The sequence below is a fragment of the Piliocolobus tephrosceles genome, chromosome 15, assembly GCF_002776525.5.
Source record: "Piliocolobus tephrosceles isolate RC106 chromosome 15, ASM277652v3, whole genome shotgun sequence".
Lineage (NCBI taxonomy): Eukaryota > Metazoa > Chordata > Mammalia > Primates > Cercopithecidae > Piliocolobus > Piliocolobus tephrosceles.
The window spans coordinates 22,802,610-22,820,322 of NC_045448.1; positions in this window are offsets into that span (position 1 = coordinate 22,802,610).

Sequence of the window (17,713 nt, forward strand, 5' to 3'; positions counted from 1 at the left end):
TTTCTTTCTTTCTTTCTTTCTTTCTTTCTTTCTTTCTTTCTTCTCACTCTCCCTCTTTCTTTTTTTTTTGACAGAGTCTTGTTCTGTAGCCCAGGCTGGAGTGCAGTGGTGTGATTTTGGCTCACTGCAACCTCTGCCTCCCAGCTTCAAGCGATTCTCCTGCCTCAGCCTCTGGAGTAGCTGGGATTATAGGCACCTGCCCCCACACCCAGCTAATTTTTTGTATTTTTAGTAGAGACGGGGTTTCACCATGTTGGCCAGGCTGGTCTCGGACTCCTGACCTCACATGATCTGCCCACCTCAGCCTCCCAAAGTGCTAGGATTACAGGCTTGAGCCACCATGCCTAGCTATCTTCTGAAAGAAAATTTATATTTATCTTTATTCCTTTGTACTTAATATGACCTTTTTATCTGCCTGTTAATTTTTTTTTTTTTTTTTTTTTTTTTTTTTTTTTTTTTTTTTTTTTTTTTACCACTGGTTTACTGGTTTTAAGCAGTTTGATTTTGATGTGTCTTGGTGTTGTCATGCTTCTTGTGCTTAGAGTTCATTGACCTCAGATTTGTGGGTTTATAATTTTTATTAAATGTGGAAAATTTTGCCAGTATTTCTCTAATTGTTTTTGTTCTGTTTTGCCTTTATTGGAGTCTCAAATTATATGAATACTTGGCTGCTTGAAATTGTCTGACAATTCACTTTTGCTATGTTAATGTTTTTGATCTTTATCTCTATGTGTTTCACTTTGGATAATTTCTATTGCTGTGTCTTCAATTTCACTGTTATTTGTTTGCAATTTCTAAACTACTTTTAATATTTTTCATTTCTTGATCCAAATTTCTGGTTAGTCTCAATTCACTTCAACCTGAAAAAATCCTGTAGCATTTTGTTGTTGTTGTTGTATAACTCTGCTGATGAAGAATTCTGTTTTCATTTGAGAATGTCATTTCCTCTCCATTTAATAAAAATGACTTAGTTAGAAATAACTTCATAATTTCAGCAAATGTATATACCATTACAAACACTTATCAACATTTACTTGATCCAGCCTAGTACCAATATTACATTTAGCATTCATGCCTTTTGAGTATCTTTAACCAGGGGCTTTTTGGCTTTAAGATGTTCACAATTTTGGGGAAGAAAATATTCCCTATTTTGAATTTGGTTGATGTTTTATCATAGTTAATTTAGTTTATGCATTCCAGGCTACAATATTACGTAAGAGAAGTTGTGTTATTTTCAGGGTAGTATATCTGAGGCATGTGATGGCCATTTATACCCTCCTTGGTGATGTGAATTTTGATCACCCAGCCTAGGAGTTATCTAGATTCTCCAGTGTATAATTTCTATTTTTTCCTATGACTAATAAGAAATCTCTATCATACAAATATCCCAATCTCCATCATAATCTTTCACATCAGACTGATGATTCTTGCCTGAATCGATCTTTATTTTCACAACTGCACAGTATTTTCCAACTCCAGCACTTTTTACATATTTACCTGCCAGCCCTCTTCCTTCTATTGTAGGAAAGCACCCACTTTCTTTTTTCTTTTCTCACCCTTTCTTTCTTTATTTTTCTTTCTTTCTTTCTTCCCTCCTTCCCCCTTCCTTTATTCCTCTTATCCTCTTCCTGCCATTTTAACTAATTAATTAATAATCACTAGAAAGTTATTTATTAATACTTCTTGCTGTATTTTATAATCTAATACTGAATTATTTTGCTTTTCATTATGTTTTAAATTTGGTTAGTGGAATTCTATTCAGTCTGTCTACTTTGTTTTTCTCATATAACTTTCATTTTTGACATCTTTTTCCACTGAGTATGTTGAAAATGTTTTTTGTTTTAGATCTTATAGATGTTGTTCCATTGTCTTCTGGCTCCCATTATTTTTATGAGAAGTCATTTATTATTCACATTGCTATTTTTCCATAAGTGCCATTTTCTTCTGTTTTCAGAATTTTCTCTTTATTTTTGGTTTTGTTATTTGACTCTGATATTTTTAAGCATGATTTTCTTTGTAATTATATTTCTTTCAGTTTCTAAACTTATATATGGAATTTTCTGTACAATTTGGGAAATTTTCAGTCATTTTTTTTCTTCCCCAACCCTTTACTCTTCTAAGTTTCTAATTGCAAATAGTTTGATATTGTTTTATAGGTGACTGAGGCTCTATTCCTGTTTTTTAAAAATATCTTGATTATTTGAATTAGGTAATTTATTTTGATATCTTTTTAATTATCTTAACTTTTTGTTCTTTAATCATCAGTCTCTCTTAATCCCATTTAGTGAAAATTTTAATCAAACTACTCTAATTTTCATTCTAAAATTTTGACTTGATTCTTACGTTATTCTCATATATCTGTTTAATTAGATGACCATATTATTCGTTAAGCCTTTGAACATATTTGTAAGAGTGTCTTTCAAGCCCATTTTTGCTCATTCCAACGTCTAGATTACTTCAAGATATTTTGCTATTGATTACTTTTTCTATCGACTGTAGGTCATATTTCCCTGTTTCTTCTGATGTCTAGTATTTTTTATCGTATTCTAGACATTATGGATGATACAGTGTAAAAGTTCTGGGTTCTTTCATCATCCTCTGAAGCATGTTTATTTTTTGTTCTTCCCAGCAGTTAACTTAGTGCTATGAACTGAATGTTTGTGTTTCACCGAATTCATATGTTGAAATCCAATCCCAATGTGATGGTATTTAGAGATGGGGCCTTTGGAAGGTAATTATGTCAGGAGAGTGGAGCACTCATGAATGGGATTAGTGCCCTTATAGGAAGAGGCCAGAAAGCCAGCTAGCTCTCTTTCCACTATGTCCAGGTACAATGAGAAGTCATTAGTCTGCAACCTGAAAAAAGGCCTTCACCCAAACCAACCATGCTGGTGCTATGATACATTCCATCCAGCCTCCAGAAATGTGAAAAATAAATTCCTGTTATTGATAAGCCTCCTAGTTTATGGCACTTTGTTATAGAAGCTTGAATTGACTAAGATATTTGGTTACACTCAAACTCCAAACTGTGTCTTCCATGTGATGGGTAGCAGCTGGAATCTCTGCTTAGTTCTTTTTGCCTGTCATCGCTTTCCTTTGGGTCAAGGGCATTTCCCCAGATAATCACAGCTGGACTCAACTGAGGATCTGGGCAGAGTTTATGTACAGATGTTGGGCTTTCTCTCTGTGGCTGTGTTGATTCTTCCTTTCTCCTCACTTTAAAAGTAGCTCAGGAGTCCTAACCTCCATTCTCAGACTTCTGAAACAAGCACCACTGTGACTTTCAGCCTGAGTTCCTGCAGAGCTATGCTATCCTTACTGAGATTTCTTGGGAGAAGGGCTATTAAATGCAAATCTTACCCAGAGCGTTTATCTTCTTTTAAGTGGCAGGTTTCTTTTCAGCTACTGGTTGATTTGGCTGCTCTTCTGTACTTTCACATTCTTTAAATTTTATGCAGAGTTTGTAATTATTACCATATAGAGGAATTAGTCCAATACAAACTACCTTCCCATTAGCAGATGTGGAACTTCTTTTCTTCTATGCTAACCCCAGTCAGGCTATTATTTCCTTCACCCTACTAATAATGCCCTCATCAACGTCCCTAGTATCCTCCCTATTGACAGATTCAATGGTCATTGTCAGTCCATTTGTTACTTGGTATATGTAGAATATGTAGCCTTGGCATTTCTTTTCTTCTTCTTGAGTTTCTTTACTTGGTCTCAGGGCATGACGCTATTTAATCTACTTCAATTACACTGGTTGCTTCTTCTCAGTATCCTTTTCTTTCCCACAGTCATATATTTCTACCACAACATTTTGGATGGCACCGGGATTCAGAACTGGTACTTCTCTGTTTCTCTACCTACAGTCACATCTAAGGTGACTTCATCTAGTACCATGGTTTTAAATGCTGTGTAAAGTTTTTGTGATTATTATCATTATATCTGACCAGATCTCTCCCCTGAATTCCAGTTTAATAAATCTTCCTATCTTCTCAAAATCATCCCTTGGCATCTCAAACTTATTTATTAGGCATCTCAAACTTATTCTAAGTCTGAACTGTTGGCCTTTTCCCCAAAAGACCTTTTTCTTCTCTCCTTGGTAAAAATTAACTATTCATGCTGCTTCTCATTAACCAAACCATAGAATAATTTGAGACTCCTAGTTTTCATGTAAATTCCACATCAAGTTCCCCTGAGAATTTTCTCTGCTTTCCTTCAAAATGCATCCAGATTCTGGCCACTTTTCTTGTTCTTCTCTGCTACCAACCTAATCCAAGACATTATTTGCCAAGATTATTATAAATTCTTAATTCAACTTTATTCTTGTTACTTGCACTATTACAGGCTTACACAGTAACCAGAGTAATGTTTTAAAAACCTAAGTTAATGTCCCTGTTTTGCTCACAATTATCTAATGGCTGGCATCTGCATCTCAATCTCATTTGAAATGAGATCTGAATTCCTTCCCATTGCCTACAAGTCCCAGTGTGATTCTGTCTCCCTAATAAGCTCTTTTATAATCTCATATACAACTTATCTTATCTACACAGCATTCCTTTTACTGAAGGTACTCTGGTCTCCTTGCTGGGCCTTTGCACTTGCTATTTCCTTTGATTTGAACACTCTTTTCCTAACAGTGTTTGCTTCATCATTCATTCATTTAGATTTCTGCTTCAATGTCTCTCCATTAGAGAAGCATTCCCTGTTTTTTTTCTATTTAAAATAGTACCTTTATCATTCTCTATGCTCTTACTCTGTTTCATAAAGCTTCATGACACTGATTTTGGCAATGGTTTCTTAGATATGACAACAAAAGCATAAGCAACAAAAGCAAAAATAGACAAATGGAACTATATCAAACTAAAAAGCTTCAACCCAGCAAAGAAAACAATCAACAGAGTGAAAAGGCAACCTACAGAATGGGAGAAAATATTCATTAGCCATTTATCTGATAAGAGGTTAATGTGTAAATATATAAGGAACCGTTATAACTCAATAGCAAACAAACACACTGACTTAAAAAATGGGCAAAGGAATTGAATAGAGACTTCTCTGAAGAAAACATACAAATTGTCCACAATATGAAAAGATGTTCAACATTACTAATAATCAGAAAATGCAAATCAGTGTCATGATGAGATAGCACATCACACCTGTTAGAATGGCTATCAAAAAAACAAAAGACCACAGTATTGGCAAAGATGTGGATAAATTACAACCCTTGTACATTTTTGGTAGGAATGTAAATTGGTGCAGCTGCAATGGAAAGTAGTACGGAGGTTCCTCAAAAACCAAAATGCAGCTACCAGGTGATCCAGTAATTCTACTTCCAGGTATATATAGCCATAAGAATTGAAATCAGGATCTTCAAATGGTATCTGCACACTGCTCCCACCCTTGTACATTGTAGCATTATTCACAATAGCCAAGATTTGGAAACACCTTAAATTTTCATCAGTGGATGAATGGATACAAAAATATTATTCATTTTTTTGTGAAAAAGGAAATTCTATCATATACAGCTCTATCATATCTAGCCTATCTATCTAGCATATCTATCATATGCAATTCTATCATATGTTGTTACATGGACAAACCTGAGGACATTATGTTCACTAAGATAAGCCAGTCACAGAAGGACAAATACTGCATGATTCCACTTACGTCAGGTATCTAAATAATCATATTCACAGAAGCAGAGAGTTCCTGGTGGTTGCCAGGAACTATTGGGAAGGGGAAATGTGGGTTGCTATTCAACGGGTATAAAGTTGCAGTTATGTAAGATGAGTAAGTTTTAGAATCTGCTGTACAACATTATGCCTAAACATACATACATATTTATATATATACACGTACATATATATGTACCATATTTGTTTGGTTTATTTAGTGTCTATCTTCCCTGCAACAAAAATGTAAGCTCCATATGCACAGGCACTAGCTATGTTTTGTTCATTACAGTATATTCAATATCTCAGTGCCTAGGTCATAAGTAGGTGTTCACTAATATTTGTAGGATGAGTGGATGTGGGGAGAGGGAGTGCAGTGAGGAAATAAAAGAGGGCCAGGAGAAGTGACAACTTAGGCAGAGGCAAGACTATAGAATTCTGTAAACCATGTAAGCATCTTTCTTTTCTTTTGTTAAAGCAATGCATAGCCACTGAAGTATTTTAAACAACAGGACTAATGTGATCAAATTTAGGTTTTGAAAAAAGAAACCCACTCTGGTCTGCAAAGCATATGAACACTAGGGCAATAGTTCTCAGTCCCAGACTAATTAAATCAGACCCTCTAGGAAGGGAGCCCAGGCATCAGTAATTTCTAAAGTTTTTCAGGTGATTCCAATGCACAGCCAAGATTAGAAAGTAGTAGTTTGATAATGTGGCAATTCCTCAAGGATCTAGAACCAGAAATACCATTTAAACCCAGCAATCCCATTACTGAGTATATACCCAAATAATTATAAATCATTCTACTATAAAGACACATGCACATGTATGTTTATTGCAGCACTATTCATAATAGCAAAGACTTGGAACCAACCCAAATGCCCATCTATGATAGACTGGATACAGAAAACGTGGCACATGTGCACCATGTAATACTATGCAGCCATAAAAAATGACGATTTCATGTCCTTTGCAGGGACATGGATGAAGCTGGAAACCATCATTCTCAGCAAATTAACACAGGAACAGAAAACCAAACACTGCATGTTCTCACTCATAAGTGAGAGGTGAACAATGAAAACATAGACACAGGGAGGGGAACATCACATACCAGGTCCTGTTATGGGGGTGGGAGGCTAGGGGAGCGATAGCATTAGGAGAAATACCTAATGTAGATGATAGTTGATGGGTGCAGCAAACCACCATGGCACGTGTATACCTATGTAACAAAACTGCACATTATGCAGATGTATCCCAGAACTTAAAGTATAATTAAAAAAAAAAAAAAAAAAAGAAAGTAGTAGTTAAGAGTAAGGACATACAGAATTCAAAATGCAGGTTTCTTGTTTCAGCTTTGATATGTTAAAATTGGAAGTTATTGCTCTTGTCCTTACAATAAGAGGACGCTACACAAGCTGAAAATCATGATTTTCTTAGTTCCATCAGAGAACTAAGGTTGCAGGACAGACCACCACCCTGAAATCTGGAGCATATCTAGGAGACATATCAACTAAGATCAGCTTACATGGAGCAGAAACTGCTGGGACCACAACTGGTAGAAATGCTTAAATAGTAATTTTGACAGATTGCTGGAGTCTATGTCTAGACTTGCATGAGAATGGGAAACTCCTGGGGGCAGCAGTCATAGGGGCTCACATACTTTCCCAGGTTTCTTCTAGAGACCCTACCATTTTCTCATGGGGAGAAGCTGTGAAATCTTCCTACATGGCCCTGGCAGGCAGAGACACGGAAGAAGAAACAATAGCCATGGAGAAGTTCTCCCAAACAAAGCCCTAATTTCCAGGGTGAAGGACTTCATTAGAAGATAATTTTGAAATGTTATCCCAGCTGGGGGAAGGCAACTCTGCCCCAGTGATTTCTGTTCAAGCCCTTCCTGTCTTACCTAAGGGAAAATAAGTAAGGGCCTAGTGTTTGAAGGTAAATTGAGGCACGATAAAATTTTAAAGACTTTATTTGAACAGTGATTTATGAATTGGGAAGCACCAAATTGAAAGTGGCTTGGATTCCCCCAAGGGTACATAAGGAGAGGGCTTTTATAGGGTGAACTCAGAAGCAATGTAAAGAAATACTTGATTGGTTACAGTTATGCAATTGCCTTATTTGTTTATCCCATTAGAAAGTCCTTAGATATATAGCTATAAGTTAGCTGGCATCTTCTGATTAGTTGATCTTAAGTTTCATTTTTCTTTAATTAGTCACTTACAAAAAACAGTTCAACTTAAGTTTTGTTTATGTTTGCAAATCTAACAAGGTGAAGGTTGCCACTGTGGATTAACTGGCTTCATCTGCTCAGGAGATTCTCAGGTCTATTCTCCATTTTATTTTATTTTAATAGTAGTGAACAGGGGAAAGGGCTTCAAAAAATAGAATAGGAATGTTTTAGATAGAAAGGGACTTGGAAACAGTGGAGGAAGAGATGTACTCCTAGAAAAGCGATAGATGCTTTTGAAGTTCACACCCCTGAGACATAAGCCCACTAAAATACTAAGACACAAGTAGAAGATTATAGAATGTTCCCTTTCCCCACATCTTACCACTAAACTAACCAACTTACAGTAATAATAACAGTGAATTATGGTGAAAAAGTTGCAAGGCGCAGACTCTACCTGAGGAAGAGTGCATGGGGAAGACCCAAAGTCAAGAAGGGAGGATAAAACAATACCACTAGAGGAATTTGAAGCCTCTGTTGCCTCTAGCTACAATAAACTTTAAACAGCCTGACTCTTAGCCAGATTAACACAAATCCTCATATTAAGGGAAAATCTACGTTTGTGCCTATTATCTTAAACAACTCTGGTTGCCAGCCCAAAATTACAAGTCATTTCAGAAGGCAAGGCAGTCTGATGAGACATTTATCAGAACCAGACTCAGATATATGATAGATGTTGTATTTATCAGACATGAGCTTAAAGGAAAAAGTAGACAACATACAAAATCAGATGAGCAATATAAGCAAAGAGATGACCACTATAAGAAAGAATCAAGGCACAGGTGGAGAGACTGTCTTTAGGCAGGAAAAGGGACAAATTTAACATAACAGTAGAGAAGAAAAAAAATGTTTGGTACAGATACACACATGTATTTGTAATGCTAGCTTTGGTTTCTCTGTTAATTCAGTCCTGTATTTTGTGGTTTGGGAGGCACAGGGTGGAGAGGGTCAAAGGTAGGAGGCCATATTGCACGCACTTTTCTGTCCTCCTCCTGGGACTGTTAACCACTCCTGCCTCTCCAGAGCACCCAGCTAGGCTGTGGGAGAGGAAATGAATGTAATGAGTGAAGAATGCTCAAAGGTGTTTTATTTAACTTAGATTTGGTTGGCTATTGTGCCACAATCTCAGATCAAACAACAATCAGGGTTGTTCATGTTAAGAGTGAATATAGCTGTGACACATATGAAACATTAGGAAATGGAGAAGGCAAAGGAGAGGCCCAAACAGTTTCCTGTTGACTCTTTCATTAGCACATAAGTGTTTAGGTTACACTACCCAGATATCTGAGCATGACAATTTCTTCCAGTATGGTAGCCATTGAAATGAAGTAGTCAGCAAGGAGCCAGGACACAGTCTGATGTGCTGTGAAATTGGGGAACCAAGTCCAGGGAAACCAGAGATTTTAAATTCAACATCCTGTTTCCACAAATTAGTTCTCACATCCAAGTAAGAGAAGTATGTTTTTTAGTTTTTGGAGATTAGATATCTAGAATGTTAGATTCTAGTGATCAAAGAAAAAAGCAAGAAAGGATGAAAGGGGATTCATATTATCATGAATTACCATTTACTGAGCACCTATTATGTCTTGAGCTCTGTACTGTATCAGATATTTTACTGAGCTCACAATACCTTTTCAAGGTAGGTTTTAAAAACACTCATTTTATAAGTGAGGAAGCAGAAGCCTAAAGAAGCAAATAAATACACAGAGCTGAGAAGAGGTGCATGTCTCATACAAACTCATGTTTTGTTTGTATGGGATGGGAGTTTTTAAACTCCCATCTCTACAGGTACTGTTTATTCCACTGCTTTGTGTTTTTCATATAACAGCAAGTGGAAAAGTAGTTGTGATAATTGTTTTGCTTAAAAATGAAAACTTAGCTCTCTATTGGAGGTTTTTTATCTGATTTCCACCTCAGTTAAATAGTTTGCATTGGTAGCATTGTACTCTATTGATTTAAGTGTAAATTTAAAAATTAAAAGAGTAATGATGGCTTTTAATGCCTTTACAAGATTATGTGATTATACAGTATTGAAAGCAAAGTTATTGTGACTATAGAAGATTCCTTGCCAAATGCTAGAAAGTGCAATTAAAGGCAAGAGAAATTGTCAAGTTTCTTAAAATAGATCTTATAATTTTGAGAGCTTGAGAGAGTGATGCCATCAAGTGATGCCTCCTGAAGGACTTTCACACTAGCCCTGAACTGCTATTAATATTTTGCTGAAGAGCATCCACTCAGCTTGTAAACAAAGCTATTTAACTTCTAGCAATACTTAATAAATCAATAAAACTATATAAACAAGTAAACCCAAAGTTTGACCACATAGTCAATATAGATAAAAATGTTATGCCTACATTTATACTTTCAATTGTAAAGAAGCTAAACTGACCCTAACTGATGAAGAATTTATGATTGGGGCAGGAGAGGTAGAGAAGGACAACCCACTTGGGATACTAAATGGCAATACATGATTTCACTAATGCTACACAAACATTGTACAAGATGGGTTCCAGAGAAGTTTTGCATATGCCAGCTAATTGTTATGGATGCTAATTTATGAAGGATTTGAAGAATGAGAAACTACCTGTAATAGTGACCAAGCAGACATCCTAGGATAACTAAGTATTAAAGGATTGTTAAGAGTCGTAATAGCTTGAAAAGTTAGGGATGGGGACTATTTCATGTATGTACCTTCCTCCTCTACCCAACTAGTGTTCATGTCAAAGTTTTCCATATAAAGAAAGAAATTGTTTAATATTTTTAAAATGATGGACAACATCTCCTAATGGATATAGAATGTTTAATGTCATAGAAGAGCACAAAAGATCCCGACAGAGACCCTTCTACTCTTCTCACATCCATTTCAGATACATTCTCAGAGTCAGCACCATCCTATTTTTAAACATTTCATTTGTCAGCTTTTTATTATTAAAAAAAAATGTCCAATTTGTTTAAAGTGCCTCAGGCAGAAGTATGATCAAATTCATTGATGACAGCGACACTGAATAAGAATGGACAGGGATGGAAATACCGGGGCCCATTAAAATGGACCCATGGATAAAGGACACCCTCACTGCTGCATTTAACCACATTCTGGGTTTAGCAAAATAAAACCAAGGATGATCATAGATTGACTCAGAATGAACCTCAGAGGCCATGTTTTCACAGCCCAAAAGACGGAATTGCTCTCTGGCCTGACCAAGAATATACCCAGGGGGTTGTCTGAATAACTGCGTTGTCTCTGTATGCCATCTCAGCTTAAACTGTTTTCCTTCAAGGATCTGTCAGTGAAGGAATGGCCTTTGACATCCTTACTTGGAGGTGTTGCCTCAAGCACACATAGGTTTAGATGATTTTAAATCAGGGTTGTTCATGTTGAGAGTGAGTCCAGCTGTGACACATATGAAACATTAAGAAACAGAGAAGGCAAAGGAGAAACCCACACAGTTTCCTGTCGACTCTTTCATTAGCACATAAGTATTTAGGTTACACTACCCAGATATCTGAGCATGACAAATTCCTCCAGTATGGCAGCCATGAAATGAAGTAGTCAACAAGGAGCCAGGACACAGTCTGATGTGCTGTGAAATTGGGGAGCCAAGTTCAGGGAAATCCAAAGATTTTAAACTAAAAATCCTGTTTCACAAATGAGTTGTCACATCTAAGCAAGAGTCGTTTTTTTTAGTTCTTTGGGATTGAGGTCATTGAAGGGGTATAGGGGAAGGACAAGGAATGGAAGGCAGCTGAGCCGGCAGTAGAGAGGGCGGTGCTGCTGAAATCCTGAGGAGTCTCTGTGGAGGAGTCACAGCCTGTCTTTGTGGATGTCCTTATCTCCTTCCTGAAGAGGTGCTGAGCAGTAGGAAAGCTTCAGGACTTTGGCCTTGATTGAAGGTCATGAACAGGCTTCTGGAGGTCTGGGTGGGAGTGGAGGGGGCAAGATATCATGAAGGTCAGAGAAAGGAGGTCTCAACTGATGGGGAACAAGGGAGGAGATCAAATGGAGAGATCCCATTTAAAAGTGCCTGCTAAGCCTTGGCCAGGCACGGTGGTTCATACCTGTAATCCCAACACTTTGGGAGGCTGAGGCAGGCAGATCACTTGAGGTCAGGAGTTTGAGACCAGCCTGACCAACATGGAGAAACTCTGTCTTTAGTAAAAACATAAAAATTAGCCAGGCTTGGTGGCAGGTGTCTGTACTCCCAGCTACTTGGGAGGCTGAGGCAGGAGAATCATGTGAACCTGGGAGGAAGAGGTTGCAGTGAGCCAAGATCATGCTGCTGCACTTCAGAGTGGGTGACAGAGCAAGATTTCTTCTCAAAAAAGAAAAACAGTGCCTGCTAAGCCTTTCAACAAATGGTGACAGAACAATTGGATATCCATAGGCAGGGGTAAAAAAAGAGACAAGGGAGGATAGGTGGCAGGGAGCAGGAAGGAAGGAAAGAAGAAAGGAAGAAAGAGGAGGGGATCCTTGACCTATAAGCTTCACGCCTTATAAAACATTAATACAGAATGGATCATAAACTTAAGTGAAAAATACAAAACTATAAAACATATAGCAAGCAAACAAAAATACAGGAGAAAATTTTTGTGATCCAGGGCTAGGCAAAGATCTCTTAGGTTTGGCACTCAAAGCCCAATCTATAAAAACAAAAATTGACATATTAGACCTCATCAAAATTTTAAAAATGTGCTGTGCAAATGACTCTTAACAGGATGAAAAGACAAGCTACAGACTAGGAGAAAATATTTGCAAACCATATATCAAACAAAGAACTACTATTTAACCTATATAAATAACTCTCAAAATTCAACGGTTTATAAAAGCCAAACAATTCAATTATAACATGGGCAAAAGACATCCACAGGTATTTTATTGAAGAAGAAAGATATACAGATAATAAATAAGCACATGAAAAGATGTTCACCGACTGTATTGGTTGGTTCTCACACTGCTATAAAGAACTGCCTGAGACTGGATAATTTATAAAGGAAAAAGGTTTAATTGACTCACAGTTCAGCTTGGCTCGGGTGGCCTCAGGAAACTTACAATCATGGCGGAAGGGGAAATGGAAGCAAGACATTTTCTTCACAAGGCATCAGGAAGGAGAAGTGCTAAGAGTAGTGGGGAAGAGGCTTTATAAAACCAGCAGATCTTCTGAGAACTCACTCACTATCACAAGAACAGCATGGTGGAAAACGCCCCATGATGCAATTACCTCCACCTGGTCTCTCCCTTGACGTGTGATGATTATGGGGATTATGGCAATTACAATTCAAGATGAGATTTGGATGTGGAAGAAAAGCTAACCATATCACCAACATTAGCCATTAGAGGAACACAAAACCACAATGAGATATTAATATCTCTACACACCTACTAGAATAGCTAAAATTTTTAAAAATGATGATCACAACAAATGCTGGCAAGTCTGTGGAGAAACTGTATGGCTCTTACATATTGCTGGTAGAATATAAAATGGAAAAAGCACTCAGGGAAACAGTTTTGCAGTTTCTTAGAAAATTAAACATGCGACTACCATACAGTCCAGAAATTGTACTCTTGGGCAGTCATCCCAGAGAAATTGAAACTTATGTTCACGTCTGCACATGGATGCTCATAGCAGTTTTATTTGTAGTAGCCAAAATCTGGGAAGAGCTAAGATAATCTTCACCATACAAATGATTAAACAAATTATGGTACATTCATACCATGGCAAGTGGGTTTGGCTATAAAAGGGCAAGGAAAGGTATCTCTGTGGTGATGGAAATCTTCTGCATCTTGATATATCAACATTAATATCTTGGTTGTGATACTGTATCACGGTTTCACAAGATGTTATCACTGGTGGAAACTGGGTAAAGGATCTCTCTCTCTATTATTTATTTATTTATTTATTGAGATGGAGTCTCGCTCTCTCACCCAGGTTGGAGTGCAGTGGCATGATCTCCGCTCACTGCAAGCTCCACCTTCCGGTTTCACACCATTCTCCTGCCTCAGCCTCCCGGGTAGCTGGGACTACAGGTGCCTGTCACCACGTCTAGCTAAGTTTTTGTATTTTTAGTAGAGACGGGGTTTCACCGGGTTAGCCAGGATGGTCCCCATCTCCTGATCTCGTGATCCACCCACCTCAGTCTCCCAAAGTGCTGGGATTATGGGCATGAGCCATCACGCCCGGCATCTCTGTATTATTTCTTATAACTGCATGTGCATCTACAATTATCTCAAAATTAAAATTTCAATTTTAAAAAAAGTTCCTGAAAGTCCATTTAAAAAAGTAAATATATTATCTCCATTAGAAAGTTCAAACCATATACAAGGTGGCCAGATTCTGGGGATCCAGAGAGAAAGAGGGCAGAGGAGGTGCTTCGAACTTTGAAGTACATTAAGTAGAGGAGTACCATGATCAGATTTACGTTTAAGACAGCCGTGATTTTCCTTTGTGATATGGATTTGAAGTGGTGGGTGTTTATGGCTTGGGTAGGGAGACTAGAGGGAAAGAAACCATTTAGAGGGTGGTTACCACCACTGAGAAGAAACATTATGAGGGACTGTTCTACCAAGGCACAATATTAAGGATGGTGCGAAAGGAAACACACAAGAAGCAGATGGTGGATTAAGAGTATGTAGTGGTTGGTTTGATTTGTGGTGGGGATTAGACAAAGAAAACCAAGAATCAAGAAATATTTTTAGGGTCTTTTGCATTATCTTTCTATTGGAGAAACTATGGTCCACAATGATGAAGTCACTGGTTTAGCATAAAAGTCTTGGCCGGGCATGGTGGCTCACGCCTGTAATCACAGCACTTTGGGAGGCCAAGGTGGGCGGATCATGAGGTCAGGAAATCAAGACCATCCTGGCTAACACGGTGAAACTCCGTCTCTACTAAAGATACAAAATATATATATATATATTGGTGTGGTGGCAGGCACCTGTAGTCCCAGCTACTCGGGAAGAAGAGGCAGGAGAATGGCATGAACCCAGGAGGTGGAGCTTGTAGTGAGCAGAGATCGTGCCACTGCACTCCAGCCTGGGCGACAGAGCGAGACTCCATCTCAAAAAAAAAAAAAAAATTCTTGACTTCCTAACTCCATGAACATGCATTCTCAAAGAAATGTCATACTAATTATGCAGAAATTCCAGCATTCCTAGAAGAGATCTATCTATTCCTTGACCTAGTTGTGGAATTAAATGTTATACTTTCCCTTTGGAAAGAGGTATCTGAAAACTATATCTAAGAGCAGTCTATATGACTTAATTACTCTACTGCCTTTTTGGGAAGTAGAGGGAACATCATATTCATAGTGAATATACTCAAATAGCACAGGGCTCTGTCCAGAGGAGAGGTTTAGGGTGAATGCATGGTAGATTAGGCCTACCTATGTTTATTGGAGCACTGACTCAAGCAGGCCCTGTCCAGATTGCAGTGTCACATGCAATCCTGTCTGTGGACTCCCAAGGGTTTCTGAGTATCTGCAATGCACTTCTGGGGTTTTCATGGTAGGGAGAGAAAAAATTCTGCCAACATTAACCATTTTTATAGTCCCCATCAAACAACATTGCCATATTGGACAAGGGAAGATTCCAATTGCGGATTTCTCCTTTACAGAAGCACTCATTATTATTTCCTGGGGAACTCTAGAACTCTGCAGGGTATGTCCTGGCATCAGTGTCCCATAGCACCTGGCCTCCTGGGCAGTGCTCCCTAGTACCTGCTGGCTAAGCACAGGAACTTGAGGCATTTTATATCTTATCCCAGGAGAGCTGGTGTGGATAGGTATTAGGGTCTCTTTGTGAAAAGCACCTTTCTCCACCCACAGCTAATTTCTTTTAGCACCTTCTTGGGAGGAGAGAAGCAATACTACAAACAAGAAGTCACCCAAGTTGTCATGTGAACACTGCCTTGCACAAAAGAGACCTTAAGGAGTAATTAAATTTCTCTGATGCACTATCATCATTAAGGCTTTTTTTTTCCTTCTATAAATACTGAATTACCCTGCAGTGTTTATTTAACATAATATCCAGAAGATACTGGACGTGCTTTCACGTAAGATACTTTTTTCCCTTTCCTTACATCTGTCTCACTGTTTCTCTAGGCCCCTCAAGGGACTCAGCAGAACCTTGGAAGATGTGTCCTGATGGTGAAAGCTATGCTACGTTTGGCCATGGGAAATGAAGCTCTTTCCAGGGAAATTCTATTTTCGTTTTCGTGTCTGCTTGAATAGACAAGGATAAGAAATTAAATCTGGCCAGGGGGTTGATGCTAAAGCTTGTGGGGGAGAGGGGCATATGGAAGGGTCAGGGAAGGAGAGCAAATCCTGGCCAGGAGGTAGCCCCTAAGGTGATAAAAGAAGGTTTGGAAACTTGCAAAAGCAGATCAGTGTGGCATTAGCAGCAGAAAAGATGTGCCAGCGGCTGATGGAATACGATCTTAAGGGAAAGCTGAAATCTAGTTATTAGTGGAGGGAAAGAACCAGCCTGAGCTAGAGAAGTGATTTGAAGTGGGGGGACATAAAAAGAAACTGTGATTAGATAATGCCAGTCACTTACCTGCTGCCCAAGGAGGATGTGAGGAAGAACTGGCCTACAAGCTAGGTTCCTGATGGACACACCAGGTTCATCATTGTTGCTATTACATCTAGCATGTAAAGAAAACCCTGTATGCACAGACCAGCCCATCTGTGCATTGGCAGATGGTATGGGAGCTGCCTGGGTAAAGAGCGCAGTATGATTTAGGGCTAGATATGAATGAAATTATACTTAGGCTAGTTCAAATACAATTGCATTAATATGACCATCTCAGATTTTTAACTGAATGAACGGTTTCTGAATTGATTTTATTGTTTAAAGTCATGCCAGTTAATGGCTTTTTACAATAAAATTGCCTTTGGCTGATTTAAACATCAATAGAAGATTTTAAAAATGATTTGATTATATTTTAAACCTCAAATCAAGATTTCTATGAAATTGTACATGTCCCATTTCCCTTTGTAAACTGGCTTATTTCTGAACATGCAATGAGCAAAACCAAACCAAATTACAAGCAGATCTGACAAATCTTAGCTCAAATCTCAATCAAAGCCTTTGTTTTCTGTGAACCATTGGGTAAGTTGCTTAATTCCTCTTTTCTCAATAGGAAAAAAATGGAATAATAATATCTATTTTGTCTACTTTGAAAGCCTATAGTGAAGATATAAGATTAAAAATGCATAATATTATGTTCAGCCTATAGCAGACATTCGGCAATGGTTTGCTACACAACTATGTTTATTTTGCATGTAGTTCTTAAGTGTATATATTTGCAATGTTGGAAAGACCTGGAGTGGAGCACAGGACACTGGTTGTATCCAACAGAGAGAAAAGGCATAGAGAAAATAAAAGGCGTGATACATTTGGGAATTTTTAAAAATCTTGATCAGTAAGAAAATTACAAATGTATTACATCATGGAAAGTCTTAATTTGAACTTAATTCCTAGTTCAGAGGTTGGCAAGCTTTTTCTATACAAAAGCCAGATAGTAAATATTTCCAGCTTTGTGAACCACACAGCCTCTGCCACAGATAATCAACTGTGCCATGATAGTGTGAGAGCAGTTACAGACAACATGTAAGCAAATGAACATGGTTGTATTCCAATAAAACTTTATTTACAAAACAAGACTTTAGGCCTGATTTGGTCCTTAGGCTGTAGTTTGCCAACACTTGGTGTAAGTGACAGCGTCCTATTTTATCATTCCTCCATTTAGAAATCCACAGATATTTATTCTTGAATTATATTCAAGAATAAATTCAAGTTATTCTTGAATTATATTCA